Raw genomic sequence first — 27831 nt, 5'->3', positions numbered from 1 at the left:
TCTGGCCTCTGGAAGATGCTGAGAAAGCAAGTCAGGATGGCCGAGTGGTCTAAGGCGCTGCGTTCAGGTCGCAGTCTCCTCTGGAGGCGTGGGTTCAAATCCCACTTCTGACAGTCCTGTGTTTACTCTAATATTTTTCTTGAGAAATATGATCATTTCCCTCGCAGTGGCTTATAGGATTGTCTTCTTGGAAGAGTGCAGTGAGTATTTTTCTTGCTCTAGCCACTATTGGCCTAAGCTCTGTGCATTTTTTGGTTCCTAATATCTTTCTCACCCTTTCGATGAATAAGCAGCATGGGGTCAGGATGGCCGAGTGGTCTAAGGCGCTGCGTTAAGGCCGCAGTCTCTCCTGGAGGCGTGGGTTCAAATCCCACTTCTGACAAAACTTGAATTCCATTTTCTCTCTCAGTTCCTTTAGAATCTCAGCTAAAAATTGGCAATGTAAATAATATCTGAATAAGTACCAAATTTCAGTTTCAACTGCAAATGCATATGCCCTATTCTATCTTTAACGTTAATGTAATATTCTTCTAGCACTCGTGGTGTTTTATATTTGTTTTGTGGGGTACTTTAAAAATCTTTTTTATGAAAGAAATGGGTTACATTAAGTCTTGTGATGTTTTAGGTTTCCAATAAGGAGGTTTTAAATTTTATGTCACGTCATTTTCAGATGCTTCATTCAAGAGATGTTTCCACTATAGAATGCAGAGCAAGGGCAAAAATACAAGTGATAGAGTGAGTGAGTGAGAAGGAGTGTTGTGGAAGGAGAGAATGAAACAAAGGCAGAGTGAGTGAACGGCAGGGAGGCATAGAAGAGGAGTCTAGTAGTGAAGGAGACCTGCTTTTCCCTGCTCTTGACCTCCCACCCATCCCCAAACAACCACAAACATACCTTCTGTGCAAAGTTGGTATGCAGAATTTCACGCCTCAGCAAGTGAGGGTGAGTCCCAGGCCAGGGGCTAAAGAGCAAAAGAGTGCCTGTGCTCAGACTTTCCCTGCTAGGGATAGTTTATCTAGAACAAGGCCTACTCTCTTGTATCCAGCAAGGATCTAGAAATCCTGCATGAATCTGCAAGGCACATTGGCAGCATAAATTTGCATAAACTGCCCCACCTATTGCCTTCCTACTTCCTGTGCTGTAGTTGTTTGTGTAGAGAGAGAGGTCGCAGGCAAGGAAATGTTGTGAGTCGGATACAGAACCCTAAATAGCTGGTGAGAGGTATGTGGTGTTCTAAAAGCATGAAAACTGTATACCTGTGAAATAAAGTGCTTTCGTATGTGTTCTTCTGTGTTTATTGTCCTGTGCATAAAGTTGCACCTTGTGTTTGAAGGTTTAAATTATTTCAGGCTTGCATTGAGGTAGACGTTTCTGAGTAACTTTTATTAATTTCTTAAAAGCATATACTGTCAGGATGGCCGAGAGGTCTAAGGCGCTGTGTTTAGGCCACAGTCTCCTTTGGAGGCTTGGGTTCGAATCCCACTTCTGACATGCCTTTTGGAGATTTAATCTCCTTTATCAGGTTAACATCTGATGGAAGTTGCATCTGTTGGTCTTCACTTGGCACGTTATTCCGTTCTCCTCTTGTCAAGAGAGATGGGGTTTCTCATATATTTAGGTTCTATAACGTCTTGCTGACAAAGCGCAATCCTTACCAAATGAGCATAGGACCCATGTAAGAGGTCATCTGGAAGAGTCATGCTCTTGTATGCCCTGGCCAGACGGGCCCAGCAAATTTGGAAGAATGCCATTCATCTGGTAGACAACTGGACTCCAGCACACTTACAGCAATTTCCTCAGGGCTTTGATCAGGGGCTGCTTAAATTTGCATACTCCACCCTATGTTGTGACTTTGAGATCCCTTGTTGAAATTGCTTTAGCCAGCCAAGAGGTGGCTATTGTCTCAATTTCAAAGCAGCTTTGAGCCGTTCAAGTGGCTGGTGAATAGCACTTTCTCTTTGTTCGCCTCAAAGTTCTAAAGAGTTCTCCATAGGTCCTGCTCTGTACAGATTGTTCAAAGATCTGTTGGAAGTGCATATAATAGGATAAATAAATTGAGGGCATTCCTTTTCAGTACCTCACCTGCATGGCTGTCTGGCCTCTGGAAGATGCTTGGTAAGCAAGTCAGGATGGCCGAGTGGTCTAAGGCGCTGCGTTCAGGTCGCAGTCTCCTCTGGAGGCGTGGGTTCAAATCCCACTTCTGACAGTCCTGTGTTTACTCTAATTTTTTTCTTGAGAAATATGATCATTTCCCTCGCAGTGGCTTATAGGATTGTCTTCTTGGAAGAGTGCAGTGAGTTTTTTTCTTGCTCTAGCCACTATTGGCCTAAGCTCTGTGCATTTTTTGGTTCCTAATATCTTTCTCACCCTTTCGATGAAAAAGCAGCATGGGGTCAGGATGGCCGAGTGGTCTAAGGCACTGCGTTAAGGCCGCAGTCTCTCCTGGAGGCGTGGGTTCGAATCCCACTTCTGACAAAACTTGAATTCCATTTTCTCTCTCAGTTCCTTTAGAATCTCAGCTAAAAATTGGCAATGTAAATAATATCTGAATAAGTACCAAATTTCATTTTCAACTGCAAATGCATTTGCCCTATTCTATCTTTAACGTTAATGTAATATTCTTCTAGCACTCCTGGTGTTTTATATTTGTTTTGTGGGGTACTTTAAAAATCTTTTTTATGAAAGAAATGGGTTACATTAAGTCTTGTGATGTTGTAGGTTTCCAATAAGGAGGTTTTAAATTTTATGTCACGTCATTTTCAGATGCTTCATTCAAGAGATGTTTCCACTATAGAATGAAGAGCAAGGGCAAAAATACAAGTGATAGAGCGAGTGAGTGAGAAGGAGTGTTGTGGAAGGAGAGAATGAAACAAAGACAGAGTGAGTGAATGGCAGGGAGGCATAGAAGAGGAGTCTAGTAGTGAAGGAGACCTGCTTTTCCCTGCTCTTGACCTCCCACCCATCCCCAAACAACCACAAACATACCTTCTGTGCAAAGTTGGTATGCAGAATTTCACGCCTCAGCAAGTGAGGGTGAGTCCCAGGCCAGGGGCTAAAGAGCAAAAGAGTGCCTGTGCTCAGACTTTCCCTGCTAGGGATAGTTTATCTGGAACAAGGCCTACTCTCTTGTATCCAGCAAGGATCTAGAAATCCTGCATGAATCTGCAAGGCACATTGGCAGCATAAATTTGCATAAACTGCCCCTCCTATTGCCTTCCTACTTCCTGTGCTGTAGTTGTTTGTGTAGAGAGAGAGGTCGCAGGCAAGGAAATGTTGTGAGTCGGATACTTGACCCTAAATAGCTGGTGAGAGGTATGTGGTGTTCTAAAAGCATGAAAACTGTATACCTGTGAAATAAAGTGCTTTCGTATGTGTTCTTCTGTGTTTATTGCCCTGTGCATAAAGTTGCACCTTGTGTTTGAATGTTTAAATTATTTCAGGCTTGCATGGAGGGAGACGTTTCTGAGTAACTTTTATTCATTTCTTAAAAGCCTATACTGTCAGGATGGCCGAGAGGTCTAAGGCGCTGTGTTTAGGCCACAGTCTCCTTTGGAGGCGTGGGTTCGAATCCCACTTCTGACATGCCTTTTGGAGATTTAATCTCCTTTATCAGGTTAACATCTGATGGAAGTTGCATCTGTTGGTCTTCACCTGGCACGTTATTCCGTTCTCCTCTTGTCAAGAGAGATGGGGTTTCTCATATATTTAGGTTCTATAACGTCTTGCTGACAAAGCGCAATCCTTACCAAATGAGCATAGGACCCATGTAAGAGGTCATCTGGAAGAGTCATGCTCTTGTATGCCCTGGCCAGACGGGCCCAGCAAATTTGGAAGAATGCCATTCATTTGGTAGACAACTGGACTCCAGCACACTTACAGCAATTTCCTCAGGGCTTTGATCAGGGGCTGCTTAAATTTGCATACTCCACCCTATGTTGTGACTTTGAGATCCCTTGTTGAAATTGCTTTAGCCAGCCAAGAGGTGGCTATTGTCTCAATTTCAAAGCAGCTTTGAGCCGTTCAAGTGGCTGGTGAATAGCACTTTCTCTTTGTTCGCCTCAAAGTTCTAAAGAGTTCTCCATAGGTCCTGCTCTGTACAGATTGTTCAAAGATCTGTTGGAAGTGCATATAATAGGATAAATAAATTGAGGGCATTCCTTTTCAGTACCTCACCTGCATGGCTGTCTGGCCTCTGGAAGATGCTGGGAAAGCAAGTCAGGATGGCCGAGTGGTCTAAGGTGCTGTGTTCAGGTCGCAGTCTCCTCTGGAGGCGTGGGTTCAAATCCCACTTCTGACAGTCCTGTGTTTACTCTAATTTTTTTCTTGAGAAATATGATCATTTCCCTCGCAGTGGCTTATAGGATTGTCTTCTTGGAAGAGTGCAGTGAGTTTTTTTCTTGCTCTAGCCACTATTGACCTAAGCTCTGTGCATTTTTTGGTTCCTAATATCTTTCTCACCCTTTGGATGAAAAAGCAGCATGGGGTCAGGATGGCCGAGTGGTCTAAGGCGCTGCGTTAAGGCCGCAGTCTCTCCTGGAGGCATGGGTTCAAATCCCACTTCTGACAAAACTTGAATTCCATTTTCTCTCTCAGTTCCTTTAGAATCTCAGCTAAAAATTGGCAATGTAAATAATATCTGAATAAGTACCAAATTTCATTTTCAACTGCAAATGCATTTGCCCTATTCTATCTTTAACGTTAATGTAATATTCTTCTAGCACTCCTGGTGTTTTATATTTGTTTTGTGGGGTACTTTAAAAATCTTTTTTATGAAAGAAATGGGTTACATTAAGTCTTGTGATGTTGTAGGTTTCCAATAAGGAGGTTTTAAATTTTATGTCACGTCATTTTCAGATGCTTCATTCAAGAGATGTTTCCACTATAGAATGAAGAGCAAGGGCAAAAATACAAGTGATAGAGCGAGTGAGTGAGAAGGAGTGTTGTGGAAGGAGAGAATGAAACAAAGACAGAGTGAGTGAATGGCAGGGAGGCATAGAAGAGGAGTCTAGTAGTGAAGGAGACCTGCTTTTCCCTGCTCTTGACCTCCCACCCATCCCCAAACAACCACAAACATACCTTCTGTGCAAAGTTGGTATGCAGAATTTCACGCCTCAGCAAGTGAGGGTGAGTCCCAGGCCAGGGGCTAAAGAGCAAAAGAGTGCCTGTGCTCAGACTTTCCCTGCTAGGGATAGTTTATCTGGAACAAGGCCTACTCTCTTGTATCCAGCAAGGATCTAGAAATCCTGCATGAATCTGCAAGGCACATTGGCAGCATAAATTTGCATAAACTGCCCCTCCTATTGCCTTCCTACTTCCTGTGCTGTAGTTGTTTGTGTAGAGAGAGAGGTCGCAGGCAAGGAAATGTTGTGAGTCGGATACTTGACCCTAAATAGCTGGTGAGAGGTATGTGGTGTTCTAAAAGCATGAAAACTGTATACCTGTGAAATAAAGTGCTTTCGTATGTGTTCTTCTGTGTTTATTGCCCTGTGCATAAAGTTGCACCTTGTGTTTGAATGTTTAAATTATTTCAGGCTTGCATGGAGGGAGACGTTTCTGAGTAACTTTTATTCATTTCTTAAAAGCCTATACTGTCAGGATGGCCGAGAGGTCTAAGGCGCTGTGTTTAGGCCACAGTCTCCTTTGGAGGCGTGGGTTCGAATCCCACTTCTGACATGCCTTTTGGAGATTTAATCTCCTTTATCAGGTTAACATCTGATGGAAGTTGCATCTGTTGGTCTTCACTTGGCACGTTATTCCGTTCTCCTCTTGTCAAGAGAGATGGGGTTTCTCATATATTTAGGTTCTATAACGTCTTGCTGACAAAGCGCAATCCTTACCAAATGAGCATAGGACCCATGTAAGAGGTCATCTGGAAGAGTCATGCTCTTGTATGCCCTGGCCAGACGGGCCCAGCAAATTTGGAAGAATGCCATTCATTTGGTAGACAACTGGACTCCAGCACACTTACAGCAATTTCCTCAGGGCTTTGATCAGGGGCTGCTTAAATTTGCATACTCCACCCTATGTTGTGACTTTGAGATCCCTTGTTGAAATTGCTTTAGCCAGCCAAGAGGTGGCTATTGTCTCAATTTCAAAGCAGCTTTGAGCCGTTCAAGTGGCTGGTGAATAGCACTTTCTCTTTGTTCGCCTCAAAGTTCTAAAGAGTTCTCCATAGGTCCTGCTCTGTACAGATTGTTCAAAGATCTGTTGGAAGTGCATATAATAGGATAAATACATTGAGGGCATTCCTTTTCAGTACCTCACCTGCATGGCTGTCTGGCCTCTGGAAGATGCTGGGAAAGCAAGTCAGGATGGCCGAGTGGTCTAAGGTGCTGTGTTCAGGTCGCAGTCTCCTCTGGAGGCGTGGGTTCAAATCCCACTTCTGACAGTCCTGTGTTTACTCTAATTTTTTTCTTGAGAAATATGATCATTTCCCTCGCAGTGGCTTATAGGATTGTCTTCTTGGAAGAGTGCAGTGAGTTTTTTTCTTGCTCTAGCCACTATTGACCTAAGCTCTGTGCATTTTTTGGTTCCTAATATCTTTCTCACCCTTTGGATGAAAAAGCAGCATGGGGTCAGGATGGCCGAGTGGTCTAAGGCGCTGCGTTAAGGCCGCAGTCTCTCCTGGAGGCGTGGGTTCTAATCCCACTTCTGACAAAACTTGAATTCCATTTTCTCTCTCAGTTCCTTTAGAATCTCAGCTAAAAATTGGCAATGTAAACAATATCTGAATAAGTACCAAACTTCAGTTTCAACTGCAAATGCATTTGCCCTATTCTATCTTTAACGTTAATGTAATATTCTTCTAGCACTCGTGGTGTTTTATATTTGTTTTGTGGGGTACTTTAAAAATCTTTTTTATGAAAGAAATGGGTTACATTAAGTCTTGTGATGTTTTAGGTTTCCAATAAGGAGGTTTTAAATTTTATGTCACGTCATTTTCAGATGCTTCATTCAAGAGATGTTTCCACTATAGAATGCAGAGCAAGGGCAAAAATACAAGTGATAGAGCGAGTGAGTGAGAAGGAGTGTTGTGGAAGGAGAGAATGAAACAAAGACAGAGTGAGTGAACGGCAGGGAGGCATAGAAGAGTAGTCTACTAGTGAAGGAGACCTGCTTTTCCCTGCTCTTGACCTCCCACCCATCCCCAAACAACCACAAACATACCTTCTGTGCAAAGTTAGTATGCAGAATTTCACGCCTCAGCAAGTGAGGGTGAGTCCCAGGCCAGGGGCTAAAGAGCAAAAGAGTGCCTGTGCTCAGACTTTCCCTGCTAGGGATAGTTTATCTGGAACAAGGCCTACTCTCTTGTATCCAGCAAGGATCTAGAAATCCTGCATGAATCTGCAAGGCACATTGGCAGCATAAATTTGCATAAACTGCCCCACCTATTGCCTTCCTACTTCCTGTGCTGTAGTTGTTTGTGTAGAGAGAGAGGTCGCAGGCAAGGAAATGTTGTGAGTCGGATACAGGACCCTAAATAGCTGGTGAGAGGTATGTGGTGTTCTAAAAGCATGAAAACTGTATACCTGTGAAATAAAGTGCTTTCGTATGTGTTCTTCTGTGTTTATTGTCCTGTGCATAAAGTTGCACCTTGTGTTTGAAGGTTTAAATTATTTCAGGCTTGCATGGAGGTAGACGTTTCTGAGTAACTTTTATTCATTTCTTAAAAGCCTATACTGTCAGGATGGCCGAGAGGTCTAAGGCGCTGTGTTTAGGCCACAGTCTCCTTTGGAGGCGTGGGTTCGAATCCCACTTCTGACATGCCTTTTGGAGATTTAATCTCCTTTATCAGGTTAACATCTGATGGAAGTTGCATCTGTTGGTCTTCACTTGGCACGTTATTCCGTTCTCCTCTTGTCAAGAGAGATGGGGTTTCTCATATATTTAGGTTCTATAACGTCTTGCTGACAAAGCGCAATCCTTACCAAATGAGCATAGGACCCATGTAAGAGGTCATCTGGAAGAGTCATGCTCTTGTATGCCCTGGCCAGACGGGCCCTGAAAATTTGGAAGAATGCCATGCATCTGGTAGACAACTGGACTCCAGCACACTTACAGCAATTTCCTTAGGGCTTTGATCAGGGGCTGCTTAAATTTTCATACTCCACCCTATGTTGTGACTTTGAGATCCCTTGTTGAAATTGCTTTAGCCAGCCAAGAGGTGGCTATTGTCTCAATTTCAAAGCAGCTTTGAGCCGTTCAAGTGGCTGGTGAATAGCACTTTCTCTTTGTTCGCCTCAAAGTTCTAAAGAGTTCTCCATAGGTCCTGCTCTGTACAGATTGTTCAAAGATCTGTTGGAAGTGCATATAATAGGATAAATAAATTGAGGGCATTCCTTTTCAGTACCTCACCTGCATGGCTGTCTGGCCTCTGGAAGATGCTGGGAAAGCAAGTCAGGATGGCCGAGTGGTCTAAGGCGCTGCGTTCAGGTCGCAGTCTCCTCTGGAGGCGTGGGTTCAAATCCCACTTCTGACAGTCCTGTGTTTACTCTAATTATTTTCTTGAGAAATATGATCATTCCCCTCGCAGTGGCTTATAGGATTGTCTTCTTGGAAGAGTGCAGTGAGTTTTTTTCTTGCTCTAGCCACTATTGCCCTCATCTCTGTGCATTTTTTGGTTCCTAATATCTTTCTCACCCTTTAGATGAAAAAGCAGCATGGGGTCAGGATGGCCGAGTGGTCTAAGGCGCTGCGTTAAGGCTGCAGTCTCTCCTGGAGGCGTGGGTTCGAATCCCACTTCTGACAAAACTTGAATTCCATTTTCTCTCTCAGTTCCTTTAGAATCTCAGCTAAAAATTGGCAATGTAAATAATATCTGAATAAGTACCAAACTTCAGTTTCAACTGCAAATGCATTTGCCCTATTCTATCTTTAACGTTAATGTAATATTCTTCTAGCACTCGTGGTGTTTTATATTTGTTTTGTGGGGTACTTTAAAAATCTTTTTTATGAAAGAAATGGGTTACATTAAGTCTTGTGATGTTTTAGGTTTCCAATAAGGAGGTTTTAAATTTTATGTCACGTCATTTTCAGATGCTTCATTCAAGAGATGTTTCCACTATAGAATGCAGAGCAAGGGCAAAAATACAAGTGATAGAGCGAGTGAGTGAGAAGGAGTGTTGTGGAAGGAGAGAATGAAACAAAGACAGAGTGAGTGAACGGCAGGGAGGCATAGAAGAGAAGTCTAGTAGTGAAGGAGACCTGCTTTTACCTGCTCTTGACCTCCCACCCATCCCCAAACAACCACAAACATACCTTCTGTGCAAAGTTGGTATGCAGAATTTCACGCCTCAGCAAGTGAGGGTGAGTCCCAGGCCAGGGGCTAAAGAGCAAAAGAGTGCCTGTGCTCAGACTTTCCCTGCTAGGGATAGTTTATCTGGAACAAGGCCTACTCTCTTGTATCCAGCAAGGATCTAGAAATCCTGCATGAATCTGCAAGGCACATTGGCAGCATAAATTTGCATAAACTGCCCCACCTATTGCCTTCCTACTTCCTGTGCTGTAGTTGTTTGTGTAGAGAGAGAGGTCGCAGGCAAGGAAATGTTGTGAGTCGGATACAGGACCCTAAATAGCTGGTGAGAGGTATGTGGTGTTCTAAAAGCATGAAAACTGTATACCTGTGAAATAAAGTGCTTTCGTATGTGTTCTTCTGTGTTTATTGCCCTGTGCATAAAGTTGCACCTTGTGTTTGAATGTTTAAATTATTTCAGGCTTGCATGGAGGGAGACGTTTCTGAGTAACTTTTATTCATTTCTTAAAAGCCTATACTGTCAGGATGGCCGAGAGGTCTAAGGCGCTGTGTTTAGGCCACAGTCTCCTTTGGAGGCGTGGGTTCGAATCCCACTTCTGACATGCCTTTTGGAGATTTAATCTCCTTTATCAGGTTAACATCTGATGGAAGTTGCATCTGTTGGTCTTCACTTGGCACGTTATTCCGTTCTCCTCTTGTCAAGAGAGATGGGGTTTCTCATATATTTAGGTTCTATAACGTCTTGCTGACAAAGCGCAATCCTTACCAAATGAGCATAGGACCCATGTAAGAGGTCATCTGGAAGAGTCATGCTCTTGTATGCCCTGGCCAGACGGGCCCAGCAAATTTGGAAGAATGCCATTCATTTGGTAGACAACTGGACTCCAGCACACTTACAGCAATTTCCTCAGGGCTTTGATCAGGGGCTGCTTAAATTTGCATACTCCACCCTATGTTGTGACTTTGAGATCCCTTGTTGAAATTGCTTTAGCCAGCCAAGAGGTGGCTATTGTCTCAATTTCAAAGCAGCTTTGAGCCGTTCAAGTGGCTGGTGAATAGCACTTTCTCTTTGTTCGCCTCAAAGTTCTAAAGAGTTCTCCATAGGTCCTGCTCTGTACAGATTGTTCAAAGATCTGTTGGAAGTGCATATAATAGGATAAATAAATTGAGGGCATTCCTTTTCAGTACCTCACCTGCATGGCTGTCTGGCCTCTGGAAGATGCTGGGAAAGCAAGTCAGGATGGCCGAGTGGTCTAAGGTGCTGTGTTCAGGTCGCAGTCTCCTCTGGAGGCGTGGGTTCAAATCCCACTTCTGACAGTCCTGTGTTTACTCTAATTTTTTTCTTGAGAAATATGATCATTTCCCTCGCAGTGGCTTATAGGATTGTCTTCTTGGAAGAGTGCAGTGAGTTTTTTTCTTGCTCTAGCCACTATTGACCTAAGCTCTGTGCATTTTTTGGTTCCTAATATCTTTCTCACCCTTTGGATGAAAAAGCAGCATGGGGTCAGGATGGCCGAGTGGTCTAAGGTGCTGCGTTAAGGCCGCAGTCTCTCCTGGAGGCATGGGTTCAAATCCCACTTCTGACAAAACGTGAATTCCATTTTCTCTCTCAGTTCCTTTAGAATCTCAGCTAAAAATTGGCAATGTAAATAATATCTGAATAAGTACCAAATTTCATTTTCAACTGCAAATGCATTTGCCCTATTCTATCTTTAACGTTAATGTAATATTCTTCTAGCACTCCTGGTGTTTTATATTTGTTTTGTGGGGTACTTTAAAAATCTTTTTTATGAAAGAAATGGGTTACATTAAGTCTTGTGATGTTGTAGGTTTCCAATAAGGAGGTTTTAAATTTTATGTCACGTCATTTTCAGATGCTTCATTCAAGAGATGTTTCCACTATAGAATGAAGAGCAAGGGCAAAAATACAAGTGATAGAGCGAGTGAGTGAGAAGGAGTGTTGTGGAAGGAGAGAATGAAACAAAGACAGAGTGAGTGAATGGCAGGGAGGCATAGAAGAGGAGTCTAGTAGTGAAGGAGACCTGCTTTTCCCTGCTCTTGACCTCCCACCCATCCCCAAACAACCACAAACATACCTTCTGTGCAAAGTTGGTATGCAGAATTTCACGCCTCAGCAAGTGAGGGTGAGTCCCAGGCCAGGGGCTAAAGAGCAAAAGAGTGCCTGTGCTCAGACTTTCCCTGCTAGGGATAGTTTATCTGGAACAAGGCCTACTCTCTTGTATCCAGCAAGGATCTAGAAATCCTGCATGAATCTGCAAGGCACATTGGCAGCATAAATTTGCATAAACTGCCCCTCCTATTGCCTTCCTACTTCCTGTGCTGTAGTTGTTTGTGTAGAGAGAGAGGTCGCAGGCAAGGAAATGTTGTGAGTCGGATACTTGACCCTAAATAGCTGGTGAGAGGTATGTGGTGTTCTAAAAGCATGAAAACTGTATACCTGTGAAATAAAGTGCTTTCGTATGTGTTCTTCTGTGTTTATTGCCCTGTGCATAAAGTTGCACCTTGTGTTTGAATGTTTAAATTATTTCAGGCTTGCATGGAGGGAGACGTTTCTGAGTAACTTTTATTCATTTCTTAAAAGCCTATACTGTCAGGATGGCCGAGAGGTCTAAGGCGCTGTGTTTAGGCCACAGTCTCCTTTGGAGGCGTGGGTTCGAATCCCAGTTCTGACATGCCTTTTGGAGATTTAATCTCCTTTATCAGGTTAACATCTGATGGAAGTTGCATCTGTTGGTCTTCACTTGGCACGTTATTCCGTTCTCCTCTTGTCAAGAGAGATGGGGTTTCTCATATATTTAGGTTCTATAACGTCTTGCTGACAAAGCGCAATCCTTACCAAATGAGCATAGGACCCATGTAAGAGGTCATCTGGAAGAGTCATGCTCTTGTATGCCCTGGCCAGACGGGCCCAGCAAATTTGGAAGAATGCCATTCATTTGGTAGACAACTGGACTCCAGCACACTTACAGCAATTTCCTCAGGGCTTTGATCAGGGGCTGCTTAAATTTGCATACTCCACCCTATGTTGTGACTTTGAGATCCCTTGTTGAAATTGCTTTAGCCAGCCAAGAGGTGGCTATTGTCTCAATTTCAAAGCAGCTTTGAGCCGTTCAAGTGGCTGGTGAATAGCACTTTCTCTTTGTTCGCCTCAAAGTTCTAAAGAGTTCTCCATAGGTCCTGCTCTGTACAGATTGTTCAAAGATCTGTTGGAAGTGCATATAATAGGATAAATAAATTGAGGGCATTCCTTTTCAGTACCTCACCTGCATGGCTGTCTGGCCTCTGGAAGATGCTGGGAAAGCAAGTCAGGATGGCCGAGTGGTCTAAGGTGCTGTGTTCAGGTCGCAGTCTCCTCTGGAGGCGTGGGTTCAAATCCCACTTCTGACAGTCCTGTGTTTACTCTAATTTTTTTCTTGAGAAATATGATCATTTCCCTCGCAGTGGCTTATAGGATTGTCTTCTTGGAAGAGTGCAGTGAGTTTTTTTCTTGCTCTAGCCACTATTGACCTAAGCTCTGTGCATTTTTTGGTTCCTAATATCTTTCTCACCCTTTGGATGAAAAAGCAGCATGGGGTCAGGATGGCCGAGTGGTCTAAGGCGCTGCGTTAAGGCCGCAGTCTCTCCTGGAGGCGTGGGTTCTAATCCCACTTCTGACAAAACTTGAATTCCATTTTCTCTCTCAGTTCCTTTAGAATCTCAGCTAAAAATTGGCAATGTAAACAATATCTGAATAAGTACCAAACTTCAGTTTCAACTGCAAATGCATTTGCCCTATTCTATCTTTAACGTTAATGTAATATTCTTCTAGCACTCGTGGTGTTTTATATTTGTTTTGTGGGGTACTTTAAAAATCTTTTTTATGAAAGAAATGGGTTACATTAAGTCTTGTGATGTTTTAGGTTTCCAATAAGGAGGTTTTAAATTTTATGTCACGTCATTTTCAGATGCTTCATTCAAGAGATGTTTCCACTATAGAATGCAGAGCAAGGGCAAAAATACAAGTGATAGAGCGAGTGAGTGAGAAGGAGTGTTGTGGAAGGAGAGAATGAAACAAAGACAGAGTGAGTGAACGGCAGGGAGGCATAGAAGAGTAGTCTACTAGTGAAGGAGACCTGCTTTTCCCTGCTCTTGACCTCCCACCCATCCCCAAACAACCACAAACATACCTTCTGTGCAAAGTTAGTATGCAGAATTTCACGCCTCAGCAAGTGAGGGTGAGTCCCAGGCCAGGGGCTAAAGAGCAAAAGAGTGCCTGTGCTCAGACTTTCCCTGCTAGGGATAGTTTATCTGGAACAAGGCCTACTCTCTTGTATCCAGCAAGGATCTAGAAATCCTGCATGAATCTGCAAGGCACATTGGCAGCATAAATTTGCATAAACTGCCCCACCTATTGCCTTCCTACTTCCTGTGCTGTAGTTGTTTGTGTAGAGAGAGAGGTCGCAGGCAAGGAAATGTTGTGAGTCGGATACAGGACCCTAAATAGCTGGTGAGAGGTATGTGGTGTTCTAAAAGCATGAAAACTGTATACCTGTGAAATAAAGTGCTTTCGTATGTGTTCTTCTGTGTTTATTGTCCTGTGCATAAAGTTGCACCTTGTGTTTGAAGGTTTAAATTATTTCAGGCTTGCATGGAGGTAGACGTTTCTGAGTAACTTTTATTCATTTCTTAAAAGCCTATACTGTCAGGATGGCCGAGAGGTCTAAGGCGCTGTGTTTAGGCCACAGTCTCCTTTGGAGGCGTGGGTTCGAATCCCACTTCTGACATGCCTTTTGGAGATTTAATCTCCTTTATCAGGTTAACATCTGATGGAAGTTGCATCTGTTGGTCTTCACTTGGCACGTTATTCCGTTCTCCTCTTGTCAAGAGAGATGGGGTTTCTCATATATTTAGGTTCTATAACGTCTTGCTGACAAAGCGCAATCCTTACCAAATGAGCATAGGACCCATGTAAGAGGTCATCTGGAAGAGTCATGCTCTTGTATGCCCTGGCCAGACGGGCCCTGAAAATTTGGAAGAATGCCATGCATCTGGTAGACAACTGGACTCCAGCACACTTACAGCAATTTCCTTAGGGCTTTGATCAGGGGCTGCTTAAATTTGCATACTCCACCCTATGTTGTGACTTTGAGATCCCTTGTTGAAATTGCTTTAGCCAGCCAAGAGGTGGCTATTGTCTCAATTTCAAAGCAGCTTTGAGCCGTTCAAGTGGCTGGTGAATAGCACTTTCTCTTTGTTCGCCTCAAAGTTCTAAAGAGTTCTCCATAGGTCCTGCTCTGTACAGATTGTTCAAAGATCTGTTGGAAGTGCATATAATAGGATAAATAAATTGAGGGCATTCCTTTTCAGTACCTCACCTGCATGGCTGTCTGGCCTCTGGAAGATGCTGGGAAAGCAAGTCAGGATGGCCGAGTGGTCTAAGGCGCTGCGTTCAGGTCGCAGTCTCCTCTGGAGGCGTGGGTTCAAATCCCACTTCTGACAGTCCTGTGTTTACTCTAATTATTTTCTTGAGAAATATGATCATTCCCCTCGCAGTGGCTTATAGGATTGTCTTCTTGGAAGAGTGCAGTGAGTTTTTTTCTTGCTCTAGCCACTATTGCCCTCATCTCTGTGCATTTTTTGGTTCCTAATATCTTTCTCACCCTTTAGATGAAAAAGCAGCATGGGGTCAGGATGGCCGAGTGGTCTAAGGCGCTGCGTTAAGGCTGCAGTCTCTCCTGGAGGCGTGGGTTCGAATCCCACTTCTGACAAAACTTGAATTCCATTTTCTCTCTCAGTTCCTTTAGAATCTCAGCTAAAAATTGGCAATGTAAATAATATCTGAATAAGTACCAAACTTCAGTTTCAACTGCAAATGCATTTGCCCTATTCTATCTTTAACGTTAATGTAATATTCTTCTAGCACTTGTGGTGTTTTATATTTGTTTTGTGGGGTACTTTAAAAATCTTTTTTATGAAAGAAATGGGTTACATTAAGTCTTGTGATGTTTTAGGTTTCCAATAAGGAGGTTTTAAATTTTATGTCACGTCATTTTCAGATGCTTCATTCAAGAGATGTTTCCACTATAGAATGCAGAGCAAGGGCAAAAATACAAGTGATAGAGCGAGTGAGTGAGAAGGAGTGTTGTGGAAGGAGAGAATGAAACAAAGACAGAGTGAGTGAACGGCAGGGAGGCATAGAAGAGGAGTCTAGTAGTGAAGGAGACCTGCTTTTCCCTGCTCTTGACCTCCCACCCATCCCCAAACAACCACAAACATACCTTCTGTGCAAAATTGGTATGCAGAATTTCACGCCTCACCAAGTGAGGGTGAGTCCCAGGCCAGGGGCTAAAGAGCAAAAGAGTGCCTGTGCTCAGACTTTCCCTGCTAGGGATAGTTTATCTGGAACAAGGCCTACTCTCTTGTATCCAGCAAGGATCTAGAAATCCTGCATGAATCTGCAAGGCACATTGGCAGCATAAATTTGCATAAACTGCCCCACCTATTGCCTTCCTACTTCCTGTGCTGTAGTTGTTTGTGTAGAGAGAGAGGTCGCAGGCAAGGAAATGTTGTGAGTCGGATACAGGACCCTAAATAGCTGGTGAGAGGTATGTGGTGTTCTAAAAGCATGAAAACTGTATACCTGTGAAATAAAGTGCTTTCGTATGTGTTCTTCTGTGTTTATTGTCCTGTGCATAAAGTTGCACTTTGTGTTTGAAGGTTTAAATTATTTCAGGCTTGCATTGAGGTAGACGTTTCTGAGTAACTTTTATTCATTTCTTAAAAGCATATACTGTCAGGATGGCCGAGAGGTCTAAGGCGCTGTGTTTAGGCCACAGTCTCCTTTGGAGGCGTGGGTTCGAATCCCACTTCTGACATGCCTTTTGGAGATTTAATCTCCTTTATCAGGTTAACATCTGATGGAAGTTGCATCTGTTGGTCTTCACTTGGCACGTTATTCCGTTCTCCTCTTGTCAAGAGAGATGGGGTTTCTCATATATTTAGGTTCTATAACGTCTTGCTGACAAAGCGCAATCCTTACCAAATGAGCATAGGACCCATGTAAGAGGTCATCTGGAAGAGTCATGCTCTTGTATGCCCTGGCCAGACGGGCCCAGCAAATTTGGAAGAATGCCATTCATCTGGTAGACAACTGGACTCCAGCACACTTACAGCAATTTCCTCAGGGCTTTGATCAGGGGCTGCTTAAATTTGCATACTCCACCCTATGTTGTGACTTTGAGATCCCTTGTTGAAATTGCTTTAGCCAGCCAAGAGGTGGCTATTGTCTCAATTTCAAAGCAGCTTTGAGCCGTTCAAGTGGCTGGTGAATAGCACTTTCTCTTTGTTCGCCTCAAAGTTCTAAAGAGTTCTCCATAGGTCCTGCTCTGTACAGATTGTTCAAAGATCTGTTGGAAGTGCATATAATAGGATAAATAAATTGAGGGCATTCCTTTTCAGTACCTCACCTGCATGGCTGTCTGGCCTCTGGAAGATGCTGGGAAAGCAAGTCAGGATGGCCGAGTGGTCTAAGGTGCTGTGTTCAGGTCGCAGTCTCCTCTGGAGGCGTGGGTTCAAATCCCACTTCTGACAGTCCTGTGTTTACTCTAATTTTTTTCTTGAGAAATATGATCATTTCCCTCGCAGTGGCTTATAGGATTGTCTTCTTGGAAGAGTGCAGTGAGTTTTTTTCTTGCTCTAGCCACTATTGGCCTAAGCTCTGTGCATTTTTTGGTTCCTAATATCTTTCTCACCCTTTAGATGAAAAAGCAGCATGGGGTCAGGATGGCCGAGTGGTCTAAGGCGCTGCGTTAAGGCCGCAGTCTCTCCTGGAGGCGTGGGTTCTAATCCCACTTCTGACAAAACTTGAATTCCATTTTCTCTCTCAGTTCCTTTAGAATCTCAGCTAAAAATTGGCAATGTAAACAATATCTGAATAAGTACCAAACTTCAGTTTCAACTGCAAATGCATTTGCCCTATTCTATCTTTAACGTTAATGTAATATTCTTCTAGCACTCGTGGTGTTTTATATTTGTTTTGTGGGGTACTTTAAAAATCTTTTTTATGAAAGAAATGGGTTACATTAAGTCTTGTGATGTTTTAGGTTTCCAATAAGGAGGTTTTAAATTTTATGTCACGTCATTTTCAGATGCTTCATTCAAGAGATGTTTCCACTATAGAATGCAGAGCAAGGGCAAAAATACAAGTGATAGAGCGAGTGAGTGAGAAGGAGTGTTGTGGAAGGAGAGAATGAAACAAAGACAGAGTGAGTGAACGGCAGGGAGGCATAGAAGAGTAGTCTACTAGTGAAGGAGACCTGCTTTTCCCTGCTCTTGACCTCCCACCCATCCCCAAACAACCACAAACATACCTTCTGTGCAAAGTTAGTATGCAGAATTTCACGCCTCAGCAAGTGAGGGTGAGTCCCAGGCCAGGGGCTAAAGAGCAAAAGAGTGCCTGTGCTTAGACTTTCCCTGCTAGGGATAGTTTATCTGGAACAAGGCCTACTCTCTTGTATCCAGCAAGGATCTAGAAATCCTGCATGAATCTGCAAGGCACATTGGCAGCATAAATTTGCATAAACTGCCCCACCTATTGCCTTCCTACTTCCTGTGCTGTAGTTGTTTGTGTAGAGAGAGAGGTCGCAGGCAAGGAAATGTTGTGAGTCGGATACAGGACCCTAAATAGCTGGTGAGAGGTATGTGGTGTTCTAAAAGCATGAAAACTGTATACCTGTGAAATAAAGTGCTTTCGTATGTGTTCTTCTGTGTTTATTGTCCTGTGCATAAAGTTGCACCTTGTGTTTGAAGGTTTAAATTATTTCAGGCTTGCATGGAGGTAGACGTTTCTGAGTAACTTTTATTCATTTCTTAAAAGCCTATACTGTCAGGATGGCCGAGAGGTCTAAGGCGCTGTGTTTAGGCCACAGTCTCCTTTGGAGGCGTGGGTTCGAATCCCACTTCTGACATGCCTTTTGGAGATTTAATCTCCTTTATCAGGTTAACATCTGATGGAAGTTGCATCTGTTGGTCTTCACTTGGCACGTTATTCCGTTCTCCTCTTGTCAAGAGAGATGGGGTTTCTCATATATTTAGGTTCTATAACGTCTTGCTGACAAAGCGCAATCCTTACCAAATGAGCATAGGACCCATGTAAGAGGTCATCTGGAAGAGTCATGCTCTTGTATGCCCTGGCCAGACGGGCCCTGAAAATTGGGAAGAATGCCATGCATCTGGTAGACAACTGGACTCCAGCACACTTACAGCAATTTCCTTAGGGCTTTGATCAGGGGCTGCTTAAATTTGCATACTCCACCCTATGTTGTGAGTTTGAGATCCCTTGTTGAAATTGCTTTAGCCAGCCAAGAGGTGGCTATTGTCTCAATTTCAAAGCAGCTTTGAGCCGTTCAAGTGGCTGGTGAATAGCACTTTCTCTTTGTTCGCCTCAAAGTTCTAAAGAGTTCTCCATAGGTCCTGCTCTGTACAGATTGTTCAAAGATCTGTTGGAAGTGCATATAATAGGATAAATAAATTGAGGGCATTCCTTTTCAGTACCTCACCTGCATGGCTGTCTGGCCTCTGGAAGATGCTGGGAAAGCAAGTCAGGATGGCCGAGTGGTCTAAGGCGCTGCGTTCAGGTCGCAGTCTCCTCTGGAGGCGTGGGTTCAAATCCCACTTCTGACAGTCCTGTGTTTACTCTAATTATTTTCTTGAGAAATATGATCATTCCCCTCGCAGTGGCTTATAGGATTGTCTTCTTGGAAGAGTGCAGTGAGTTTTTTTCTTGCTCTAGCCACTATTGCCCTCATCTCTGTGCATTTTTTGGTTCCTAATATCTTTCTCACCCTTTAGATGAAAAAGCAGCATGGGGTCAGGATGGCCGAGTGGTCTAAGGCGCTGCGTTAAGGCTGCAGTCTCTCCTGGAGGCGTGGGTTCGAATCCCACTTCTGACAAAACTTGAGTTCCATTTTCTCTCTCAGTTCCTTTAGAATCTCAGCTAAAAATTGGCAATGTAAATAATATCTGAATAAGTACCAAACTTCAGTTTCAACTGCAAATGCATTTGCCCTATTCTATCTTTAACGTTAATGTAATATTCTTCTAGCACTCGTGGTGTTTTATATTTGTTTTGTGGGGTACTTTAAAAATCTTTTTTATGAAAGAAATGGGTTACATTAAGTCTTGTGATGTTTTAGGTTTCCAATAAGGAGGTTTTAAATTTTATGTCACGTCATTTTCAGATGCTTCATTCAAGAGATGTTTCCACTATAGAATGCAGAGCAAGGGCAAAAATACAAGTGATAGAGCGAGCGAGTGAGTGAGAAGGAGTGTTGTGGAAGGAGAGAATGAAACAAAGACAGAGTGAGTGAACGGCAGGGAGGCATAGAAGAGGAGTCTAGTAGTGAAGGAGACCTGCTTTTCCCTGCTCTTGACCTCCCACCCATCCCCAAACAACCACAAACATACCTTCTGTGCAAAATTGGTATGCAGAATTTCACGCCTCAGCAAGTGAGGGTGAGTCCCAGGCCAGGGGCTAAAGAGCAAAAGAGTGCCTGTGCTCAGACTTTCCCTGCTAGGGATAGTTTATCTGGAACAAGGCCTACTCTCTTGTATCCAGCAAGGATCTAGAAATCCTGCATGAATCTGCAAGGCACATTGGCAGCATAAATTTGCATAAACTGCCCCACCTATTGCCTTCCTACTTCCTGTGCTGTAGTTGTTTGTGTAGAGAGAGAGGTCGCAGGCAAGGAAATGTTGTGAGTCGGATACAGGACCCTAAATAGCTGGTGAGAGGTATGTGGTGTTCTAAAAGCATGAAAACTGTATACCTGTGAAATAAAGTGCTTTCGTATGTGTTCTTCTGTGTTTATTGTCCTGTGCATAAAGTTGCACCTTGTGTTTGAAGGATTAAATTATTTCAGGCTTGCATTGAGGTAGACGTTTCTGAGTAACTTTTATTCATTTCTTAAAAGCATATACTGTCAGGATGGCCGAGAGGTCTAAGGCGCTGTGTTTAGGCCACAGTCTCCTTTGGAGGCGTGGGTTCGAATCCCACTTCTGACATGCCTTTTGGAGATTTAATCTCCTTTATCAGGTTAACATCTGATGGAAGTTGCATCTGTTGGTCTTCACTTGGCACGTTATTCCGTTCTCCTCTTGTCAAGAGAGATGGGGTTTCTCATATATTTAGGTTCTATAACGTCTTGCTGACAAAGCGCAATCCTTACCAAATGAGCATAGGACCCATGTAAGAGGTCATCTGGAAGAGTCATGCTCTTGTATGCCCTGGCCAGACGGGCCCAGCAAATTTGGAAGAATGCCATTCATCTGGTAGACAACTGGACTCCAGCACACTTACAGCAATTTCCTCAGGGCTTTGATCAGGGGCTGCTTAAATTTGCATACTCCACCCTATGTTGTGACTTTGAGATCCCTTGTTGAAATTGCTTTAGCCAGCCAAGAGGTGGCTATTGTCTCAATTTCAAAGCAGCTTTGAGCCGTTCAAGTGGCTGGTGAATAGCACTTTCTCTTTGTTCGCCTCAAAGTTCTAAAGAGTTCTCCATAGGTCCTGCTCTGTACAGATTGTTCAAAGATCTGTTGGAAGTGCATATAATAGGATAAATAAATTGAGGGCATTCCTTTTCAGTACCTCACCTGCATGGCTGTCTGGCCTCTGGAAGATGCTGGGAAAGCAAGTCAGGATGGCCGAGTGGTCTAAGGTGCTGTGTTCAGGTCGCAGTCTCCTCTGGAGGCGTGGGTTCAAATCCCACTTCTGACAGTCCTGTGTTTACTCTAATTTTTTTCTTGAGAAATATGATCATTTCCCTCGCAGTGGCTTATAGGATTGTCTTCTTGGAAGAGTGCAGTGAGTTTTTTTCTTGCTCTAGCCACTATTGGCCTAAGCTCTGTGCATTTTTTGGTTCCTAATATCTTTCTCACCCTTTAGATGAAAAAGCAGCATGGGGTCAGGATGGCCGAGTGGTCTAAGGCGCTGCGTTAAGGCCGCAGTCTCTCCTGGAGGCGTGGGTTCTAATCCCACTTCTGACAAAACTTGAATTCCATTTTCTCTCTCAGTTCCTTTAGAATCTCAGCTAAAAATTGGCAATGTAAACAATATCTGAATAAGTACCAAACTTCAGTTTCAACTGCAAATGCATTTGCCCTATTCTATCTTTAACGTTAATGTAATATTCTTCTAGCACTCGTGGTGTTTTATATTTGTTTTGTGGGGTACTTTAAAAATCTTTTTTATGAAAGAAATGGGTTACATTAAGTCTTGTGATGTTTTAGGTTTCCAATAAGGAGGTTTTAAATTTTATGTCACGTCATTTTCAGATGCTTCATTCAAGAGATGTTTCCACTATAGAATGCAGAGCAAGGGCAAAAATACAAGTGATAGAGCGAGTGAGTGAGAAGGAGTGTTGTGGAAGGAGAGAATGAAACAAAGACAGAGTGAGTGAACGGCAGGGAGGCATAGAAGAGTAGTCTACTAGTGAAGGAGACCTGCTTTTCCCTGCTCTTGACCTCCCACCCATCCCCAAACAACCACAAACATACCTTCTGTGCAAAGTTAGTATGCAGAATTTCACGCCTCAGCAAGTGAGGGTGAGTCCCAGGCCAGGGGCTAAAGAGCAAAAGAGTGCCTGTGCTCAGACTTTCCCTGCTAGGGATAGTTTATCTGGAACAAGGCCTACTCTCTTGTATCCAGCAAGGATCTAGAAATCCTGCATGAATCTGCAAGGCACATTGGCAGCATAAATTTGCATAAACTGCCCCACCTATTGCCTTCCTACTTCCTGTGCTGTAGTTGTTTGTGTAGAGAGAGAGGTCGCAGGCAAGGAAATGTTGTGAGTCGGATACAGGACCCTAAATAGCTGGTGAGAGGTATATGGTGTTCTAAAAGCATGAAAACTGTATACCTGTGAAATAAAGTGCTTTCGTATGTGTTCTTCTGTGTTTATTGTCCTGTGCATAAAGTTGCACCTTGTGTTTGAAGGTTTAAATTATTTCAGGCTTGCATGGAGGTAGACGTTTCTGAGTAACTTTTATTCATTTCTTAAAAGCCTATACTGTCAGGATGGCCGAGAGGTCTAAGGCGCTGTGTTTAGGCCACAGTCTCCTTTGGAGGCGTGGGTTCGAATCCCACTTCTGACATGCCTTTTGGAGATTTAATCTCCTTTATCAGGTTAACATCTGATGGAAGTTGCATCTGTTGGTCTTCACTTGGCACGTTATTCCATTCTCCTCTTGTCAAGAGAGATGGGGTTTCTCATATATTTAGGTTCTATAACGTCTTGCTGACAAAGCGCAATCCTTACCAAATGAGCATAGGACCCATGTAAGAGGTCATCTGGAAGAGTCATGCTCTTGTATGCCCTGGCCAGACGGGCCCTGAAAATTTGGAAGAATGCCATGCATCTGGTAGACAACTGGACTCCAGCACACTTACAGCAATTTCCTTAGGGCTTTGATCAGGGGCTGCTTAAATTTGCATATTCCACCCTATGTTGTGACTTTGAGATCCCTTGTTGAAATTGCTTTAGCCAGCCAAGAGGTGGCTATTGTCTCAATTTCAAAGCAGCTTTGAGCCGTTCAAGTGGCTGGTGAATAGCACTTTCTCTTTGTTCGCCTCAAAGTTCTAAAGAGTTCTCCATAGGTCCTGCTCTGTACAGATTGTTCAAAGATCTGTTGGAAGTGCATATAATAGGATAAATAAATTGAGGGCATTCCTTTTCAGTACCTCACCTGCATGGCTGTCTGGCCTCTGGAAGATGCTGGGAAAGCAAGTCAGGATGGCCGAGTGGTCTAAGGCGCTGCGTTCAGGTCGCAGTCTCCTCTGGAGGCGTGGGTTCAAATCCCACTTCTGACAGTCCTGTGTTTACTCTAATTATTTTCTTGAGAAATATGATCATTCCCCTCGCAGTGGCTTATAGGATTGTCTTCTTGGAAGAGTGCAGTGAGTTTTTTTCTTGCTCTAGCCACTATTGCCCTCATCTCTGTGCATTTTTTGGTTCCTAATATCTTTCTCACCCTTTAGATGAAAAAGCAGCATGGGGTCAGGATGGCCGAGTGGTCTAAGGCGCTGCGTTAAGGCTGCAGTCTCTCCTGGAGGCGTGGGTTCGAATCCCACTTCTGACAAAACTTGAATTCCATTTTCTCTCTCAGTTCCTTTAGAATCTCAGCTAAAAATTGGCAATGTAAATAATATCTGAATAAGTACCAAACTTCAGTTTCAACTGCAAATGCATTTGCCCTATTCTATCTTTAACGTTAATGTAATATTCTTCTAGCACTTGTGGTGTTTTATATTTGTTTTGTGGGGTACTTTAAAAATCTTTTTTATGAAAGAAATGGGTTACATTAAGTCTTGTGATGTTTTAGGTTTCCAATAAGGAGGTTTTAAATTTTATGTCACGTCATTTTCAGATGCTTCATTCAAGAGATGTTTCCACTATAGAATGCAGAGCAAGGGCAAAAATACAAGTGATAGAGCGAGTGAGTGAGAAGGAGTGTTGTGGAAGGAGAGAATGAAACAAAGACAGAGTGAGTGAACGGCAGGGAGGCATAGAAGAGGAGTCTAGTAGTGAAGGAGACCTGCTTTTCCCTGCTCTTGACCTCCCACCCATCCCCAAACAACCACAAACATACCTTCTGTGCAAAATTGGTATGCAGAATTTCACGCCTCACCAAGTGAGGGTGAGTCCCAGGCCAGGGGCTAAAGAGCAAAAGAGTGCCTGTGCTCAGACTTTCCCTGCTAGGGATAGTTTATCTGGAACAAGGCCTACTCTCTTGTATCCAGCAAGGATCTAGAAATCCTGCATGAATCTGCAAGGCACATTGGCAGCATAAATTTGCATAAACTGCCCCACCTATTGCCTTCCTACTTCCTGTGCTGTAGTTGTTTGTGTAGAGAGAGAGGTCGCAGGCAAGGAAATGTTGTGAGTCGGATACAGGACCCTAAATAGCTGGTGAGAGGTATGTGGTGTTCTAAAAGCATGAAAACTGTATACCTGTGAAATAAAGTGCTTTCGTATGTGTTCTTCTGTGTTTATTGTCCTGTGCATAAAGTTGCACTTTGTGTTTGAAGGTTTAAATTATTTCAGGCTTGCATTGAGGTAGACGTTTCTGAGTAACTTTTATTCATTTCTTAAAAGCATATACTGTCAGGATGGCCGAGAGGTCTAAGGCGCTGTGTTTAGGCCACAGTCTCCTTTGGAGGCGTGGGTTCGAATCCCACTTCTGACATGCCTTTTGGAGATTTAATCTCCTTTATCAGGTTAACATCTGATGGAAGTTGCATCTGTTGGTCTTCACTTGGCACGTTATTCCGTTCTCCTCTTGTCAAGAGAGATGGGGTTTCTCATATATTTAGGTTCTATAACGTCTTGCTGACAAAGCGCAATCCTTACCAAATGAGCATAGGACCCATGTAAGAGGTCATCTGGAAGAGTCATGCTCTTGTATGCCCTGGCCAGACGGGCCCAGCAAATTTGGAAGAATGCCATTCATCTGGTAGACAACTGGACTCCAGCACACTTACAGCAATTTCCTCAGGGCTTTGATCAGGGGCTGCTTAAATTTGCATACTCCACCCTATGTTGTGACTTTGAGATCCCTTGTTGAAATTGCTTTAGCCAGCCAAGAGGTGGCTATTGTCTCAATTTCAAAGCAGCTTTGAGCCGTTCAAGTGGCTGGTGAATAGCACTTTCTCTTTGTTCGCCTCAAAGTTCTAAAGAGTTCTCCATAGGTCCTGCTCTGTACAGATTGTTCAAAGATCTGTTGGAAGTGCATATAATAGGATAAATAAATTGAGGGCATTCCTTTTCAGTACCTCACCTGCATGGCTGTCTGGCCTCTGGAAGATGCTGGGAAAGCAAGTCAGGATGGCCGAGTGGTCTAAGGTGCTGTGTTCAGGTCGCAGTCTCCTCTGGAGGCGTGGGTTCAAATCCCACTTCTGACAGTCCTGTGTTTACTCTAATTTTTTTCTTGAGAAATATGATCATTTCCCTCGCAGTGGCTTATAGGATTGTCTTCTTGGAAGAGTGCAGTGAGTTTTTTTCTTGCTCTAGCCACTATTGGCCTAAGCTCTGTGCATTTTTTGGTTCCTAATATCTTTCTCACCCTTTAGATGAAAAAGCAGCATGGGGTCAGGATGGCCGAGTGGTCTAAGGCGCTGCGTTAAGGCCGCAGTCTCTCCTGGAGGCGTGGGTTCTAATCCCACTTCTGACAACTTGAATTCCATTTTCTCTCTCAGTTCCTTTAGAATCTCAGCTAAAAATTGGCAATGTAAACAATATCTGAATAAGTACCAAACTTCAGTTTCAACTGCAAATGCATTTGCCCTATTCTATCTTTAACGTTAATGTAATATTCTTCTAGCACTCGTGGTGTTTTATATTTGTTTTGTGGGGTACTTTAAAAATCTTTTTTATGAAAGAAATGGGTTACATTAAGTCTTGTGATGTTTTAGGTTTCCAATAAGGAGGTTTTAAATTTTATGTCACGTCATTTTCAGATGCTTCATTCAAGAGATGTTTCCACTATAGAATGCAGAGCAAGGGCAAAAATACAAGTGATAGAGCGAGTGAGTGAGAAGGAGTGTTGTGGAAGGAGAGAATGAAACAAAGACAGAGTGAGTGAACGGCAGGGAGGCATAGAAGAGTAGTCTACTAGTGAAGGAGACCTGCTTTTCCCTGCTCTTGACCTCCCACCCATCCCCAAACAACCACAAACATACCTTCTGTGCAAAGTTAGTATGCAGAATTTCACGCCTCAGCAAGTGAGGGTGAGTCCCAGGCCAGGGGCTAAAGAGCAAAAGAGTGCCTGTGCTCAGACTTTCCCTGCTAGGGATAGTTTATCTGGAACAAGGCCTACTCTCTTGTATCCAGCAAGGATCTAGAAATCCTGCATGAATCTGCAAGGCACATTGGCAGCATAAATTTGCATAAACTGCCCCACCTATTGCCTTCCTACTTCCTGTGCTGTAGTTGTTTGTGTAGAGAGAGAGGTCGCAGGCAAGGAAATGTTGTGAGTCGGATACAGGACCCTAAATAGCTGGTGAGAGGTATATGGTGTTCTAAAAGCATGAAAACTGTATACCTGTGAAATAAAGTGCTTTCGTATGTGTTCTTCTGTGTTTATTGTCCTGTGCATAAAGTTGCACCTTGTGTTTGAAGGTTTAAATTATTTCAGGCTTGCATGGAGGTAGACGTTTCTGAGTAACTTTTATTCATTTCTTAAAAGCCTATACTGTCAGGATGGCCGAGAGGTCTAAGGCGCTGTGTTTAGGCCACAGTCTCCTTTGGAGGCGTGGGTTCGAATCCCACTTCTGACATGCCTTTTGGAGATTTAATCTCCTTTATCAGGTTAACATCTGATGGAAGTTGCATCTGTTGGTCTTCACTTGGCACGTTATTCCATTCTCCTCTTGTCAAGAGAGATGGGGTTTCTCATATATTTAGGTTCTATAACGTCTTGCTGACAAAGCGCAATCCTTACCAAATGAGCATAGGACCCATGTAAGAGGTCATCTGGAAGAGTCATGCTCTTGTATGCCCTGGCCAGACGGGCCCTGAAAATTTGGAAGAATGCCATGCATCTGGTAGACAACTGGACTCCAGCACACTTACAGCAATTTCCTTAGGGCTTTGATCAGGGGCTGCTTAAATTTGCATATTCCACCCTATGTTGTGACTTTGAGATCCCTTGTTGAAATTGCTTTAACCAGCCAAGAGGTGGCTATTGTCTCAATTTCAAAGCAGCTTTGAGCCGTTCAAGTGGCTGGTGAATAGCACTTTCTCTTTGTTCGCCTCAAAGTTCTAAAGAGTTCTCCATAGGTCCTGCTCTGTACAGATTGTTCAAAGATCTGTTGGAAGTGCATATAATAGGATAAATAAATTGAGGGCATTCCTTTTCAGTACCTCACCTGCATGGCTGTCTGGCCTCTGGAAGATGCTGGGAAAGCAAGTCAGGATGGCCGAGTGGTCTAAGGCGCTGCGTTCAGGTCGCAGTCTCCTCTGGAGGCGTGGGTTCAAATCCCACTTCTGACAGTCCTGTGTTTACTCTAATTATTTTCTTGAGAAATATGATCATTCCCCTCGCAGTGGCTTATAGGATTGTCTTCTTGGAAGAGTGCAGTGAGTTTTTTTCTTGCTCTAGCCACTATTGCCCTCATCTCTGTGCATTTTTTGGTTCCTAATATCTTTCTCACCCTTTAGATGAAAAAGCAGCATGGGGTCAGGATGGCCGAGTGGTCTAAGGCGCTGCGTTAAGGCTGCAGTCTCTCCTGGAGGCGTGGGTTCGAATCCCACTTCTGACAAAACTTGAATTCCATTTTCTCTCTCAGTTCCTTTAGAATCTCAGCTAAAAATTGGCAATGTAAATAATATCTGAATAAGTACCAAACTTCAGTTTCAACTGCAAATGCATTTGCCCTATTCTATCTTTAACGTTAATGTAATATTCTTCTAGCACTCGTGGTGTTTTATATTTGTTTTGTGGGGTACTTTAAAAATCTTTTTTATGAAAGAAATGGGTTACATTAAGTCTTGTGATGTTTTAGGTTTCCAATAAGGAGGTTTTA

The 27831-nt window shown here is 43.3% G+C and overlaps 33 non-coding genes across 33 annotated transcripts; all 33 read left to right on the top strand.

Moving 5' to 3' along the window:
• Positions 1-30: 30 nt before the first annotated feature.
• On the top strand, positions 31-113 carry TRNAL-CAG (transfer RNA leucine (anticodon CAG)). The gene has a single exon. It is a non-coding gene; the product is annotated as a tRNA-Leu (tRNA).
• A 186-nt stretch (positions 114-299) lies between these two features.
• TRNAL-AAG (transfer RNA leucine (anticodon AAG)) lies at positions 300-382 on the top strand. The gene has a single exon. It is a non-coding gene; the product is annotated as a tRNA-Leu (tRNA).
• A 1739-nt stretch (positions 383-2121) lies between these two features.
• On the top strand, positions 2122-2204 carry TRNAL-CAG (transfer RNA leucine (anticodon CAG)). The gene has a single exon. It is a non-coding gene; the product is annotated as a tRNA-Leu (tRNA).
• Positions 2205-2390: 186 nt separating this feature from the next.
• On the top strand, positions 2391-2473 carry TRNAL-AAG (transfer RNA leucine (anticodon AAG)). The gene has a single exon. It is a non-coding gene; the product is annotated as a tRNA-Leu (tRNA).
• A 1024-nt stretch (positions 2474-3497) lies between these two features.
• Positions 3498-3580, top strand: TRNAL-UAG (transfer RNA leucine (anticodon UAG)). The gene has a single exon. It is a non-coding gene; the product is annotated as a tRNA-Leu (tRNA).
• Positions 3581-4212: 632 nt separating this feature from the next.
• On the top strand, positions 4213-4295 carry TRNAL-CAG (transfer RNA leucine (anticodon CAG)). The gene has a single exon. It is a non-coding gene; the product is annotated as a tRNA-Leu (tRNA).
• Positions 4296-4481: 186 nt separating this feature from the next.
• TRNAL-AAG (transfer RNA leucine (anticodon AAG)) lies at positions 4482-4564 on the top strand. The gene has a single exon. It is a non-coding gene; the product is annotated as a tRNA-Leu (tRNA).
• A 1024-nt stretch (positions 4565-5588) lies between these two features.
• TRNAL-UAG (transfer RNA leucine (anticodon UAG)) lies at positions 5589-5671 on the top strand. The gene has a single exon. It is a non-coding gene; the product is annotated as a tRNA-Leu (tRNA).
• Positions 5672-6303: 632 nt separating this feature from the next.
• On the top strand, positions 6304-6386 carry TRNAL-CAG (transfer RNA leucine (anticodon CAG)). The gene has a single exon. It is a non-coding gene; the product is annotated as a tRNA-Leu (tRNA).
• A 1293-nt stretch (positions 6387-7679) lies between these two features.
• Positions 7680-7762, top strand: TRNAL-UAG (transfer RNA leucine (anticodon UAG)). The gene has a single exon. It is a non-coding gene; the product is annotated as a tRNA-Leu (tRNA).
• Positions 7763-8394: 632 nt separating this feature from the next.
• On the top strand, positions 8395-8477 carry TRNAL-CAG (transfer RNA leucine (anticodon CAG)). Its single transcript has one exon. It is a non-coding gene; the product is annotated as a tRNA-Leu (tRNA).
• A 186-nt stretch (positions 8478-8663) lies between these two features.
• On the top strand, positions 8664-8746 carry TRNAL-AAG (transfer RNA leucine (anticodon AAG)). The gene has a single exon. It is a non-coding gene; the product is annotated as a tRNA-Leu (tRNA).
• A 1024-nt stretch (positions 8747-9770) lies between these two features.
• Positions 9771-9853, top strand: TRNAL-UAG (transfer RNA leucine (anticodon UAG)). Its single transcript has one exon. It is a non-coding gene; the product is annotated as a tRNA-Leu (tRNA).
• Positions 9854-10485: 632 nt separating this feature from the next.
• On the top strand, positions 10486-10568 carry TRNAL-CAG (transfer RNA leucine (anticodon CAG)). The gene has a single exon. It is a non-coding gene; the product is annotated as a tRNA-Leu (tRNA).
• A 2008-nt stretch (positions 10569-12576) lies between these two features.
• On the top strand, positions 12577-12659 carry TRNAL-CAG (transfer RNA leucine (anticodon CAG)). The gene has a single exon. It is a non-coding gene; the product is annotated as a tRNA-Leu (tRNA).
• A 1293-nt stretch (positions 12660-13952) lies between these two features.
• TRNAL-UAG (transfer RNA leucine (anticodon UAG)) lies at positions 13953-14035 on the top strand. Its single transcript has one exon. It is a non-coding gene; the product is annotated as a tRNA-Leu (tRNA).
• Positions 14036-14667: 632 nt separating this feature from the next.
• TRNAL-CAG (transfer RNA leucine (anticodon CAG)) lies at positions 14668-14750 on the top strand. Its single transcript has one exon. It is a non-coding gene; the product is annotated as a tRNA-Leu (tRNA).
• Positions 14751-14936: 186 nt separating this feature from the next.
• TRNAL-AAG (transfer RNA leucine (anticodon AAG)) lies at positions 14937-15019 on the top strand. Its single transcript has one exon. It is a non-coding gene; the product is annotated as a tRNA-Leu (tRNA).
• A 1024-nt stretch (positions 15020-16043) lies between these two features.
• Positions 16044-16126, top strand: TRNAL-UAG (transfer RNA leucine (anticodon UAG)). Its single transcript has one exon. It is a non-coding gene; the product is annotated as a tRNA-Leu (tRNA).
• Positions 16127-16758: 632 nt separating this feature from the next.
• TRNAL-CAG (transfer RNA leucine (anticodon CAG)) lies at positions 16759-16841 on the top strand. Its single transcript has one exon. It is a non-coding gene; the product is annotated as a tRNA-Leu (tRNA).
• A 1293-nt stretch (positions 16842-18134) lies between these two features.
• Positions 18135-18217, top strand: TRNAL-UAG (transfer RNA leucine (anticodon UAG)). The gene has a single exon. It is a non-coding gene; the product is annotated as a tRNA-Leu (tRNA).
• A 632-nt stretch (positions 18218-18849) lies between these two features.
• On the top strand, positions 18850-18932 carry TRNAL-CAG (transfer RNA leucine (anticodon CAG)). The gene has a single exon. It is a non-coding gene; the product is annotated as a tRNA-Leu (tRNA).
• Positions 18933-19118: 186 nt separating this feature from the next.
• On the top strand, positions 19119-19201 carry TRNAL-AAG (transfer RNA leucine (anticodon AAG)). Its single transcript has one exon. It is a non-coding gene; the product is annotated as a tRNA-Leu (tRNA).
• Positions 19202-20229: 1028 nt separating this feature from the next.
• Positions 20230-20312, top strand: TRNAL-UAG (transfer RNA leucine (anticodon UAG)). Its single transcript has one exon. It is a non-coding gene; the product is annotated as a tRNA-Leu (tRNA).
• A 632-nt stretch (positions 20313-20944) lies between these two features.
• TRNAL-CAG (transfer RNA leucine (anticodon CAG)) lies at positions 20945-21027 on the top strand. Its single transcript has one exon. It is a non-coding gene; the product is annotated as a tRNA-Leu (tRNA).
• A 1293-nt stretch (positions 21028-22320) lies between these two features.
• TRNAL-UAG (transfer RNA leucine (anticodon UAG)) lies at positions 22321-22403 on the top strand. The gene has a single exon. It is a non-coding gene; the product is annotated as a tRNA-Leu (tRNA).
• Positions 22404-23035: 632 nt separating this feature from the next.
• On the top strand, positions 23036-23118 carry TRNAL-CAG (transfer RNA leucine (anticodon CAG)). The gene has a single exon. It is a non-coding gene; the product is annotated as a tRNA-Leu (tRNA).
• A 186-nt stretch (positions 23119-23304) lies between these two features.
• On the top strand, positions 23305-23387 carry TRNAL-AAG (transfer RNA leucine (anticodon AAG)). The gene has a single exon. It is a non-coding gene; the product is annotated as a tRNA-Leu (tRNA).
• Positions 23388-24411: 1024 nt separating this feature from the next.
• On the top strand, positions 24412-24494 carry TRNAL-UAG (transfer RNA leucine (anticodon UAG)). Its single transcript has one exon. It is a non-coding gene; the product is annotated as a tRNA-Leu (tRNA).
• Positions 24495-25126: 632 nt separating this feature from the next.
• On the top strand, positions 25127-25209 carry TRNAL-CAG (transfer RNA leucine (anticodon CAG)). Its single transcript has one exon. It is a non-coding gene; the product is annotated as a tRNA-Leu (tRNA).
• Positions 25210-26500: 1291 nt separating this feature from the next.
• Positions 26501-26583, top strand: TRNAL-UAG (transfer RNA leucine (anticodon UAG)). Its single transcript has one exon. It is a non-coding gene; the product is annotated as a tRNA-Leu (tRNA).
• Positions 26584-27215: 632 nt separating this feature from the next.
• Positions 27216-27298, top strand: TRNAL-CAG (transfer RNA leucine (anticodon CAG)). Its single transcript has one exon. It is a non-coding gene; the product is annotated as a tRNA-Leu (tRNA).
• Positions 27299-27484: 186 nt separating this feature from the next.
• TRNAL-AAG (transfer RNA leucine (anticodon AAG)) lies at positions 27485-27567 on the top strand. The gene has a single exon. It is a non-coding gene; the product is annotated as a tRNA-Leu (tRNA).
• The last annotated feature ends 264 nt before the right edge of the window (positions 27568-27831 follow it).

The sequence above is a fragment of the Triturus cristatus genome, chromosome 6 (genome assembly GCF_964204655.1).
Source record: "Triturus cristatus chromosome 6, aTriCri1.1, whole genome shotgun sequence".
Taxonomy (NCBI): domain Eukaryota; kingdom Metazoa; phylum Chordata; class Amphibia; order Caudata; family Salamandridae; genus Triturus; species Triturus cristatus.
Note: the sequence above shows the minus strand (reverse complement) of the source record. Positions and strands in the feature narration are given on the sequence as shown.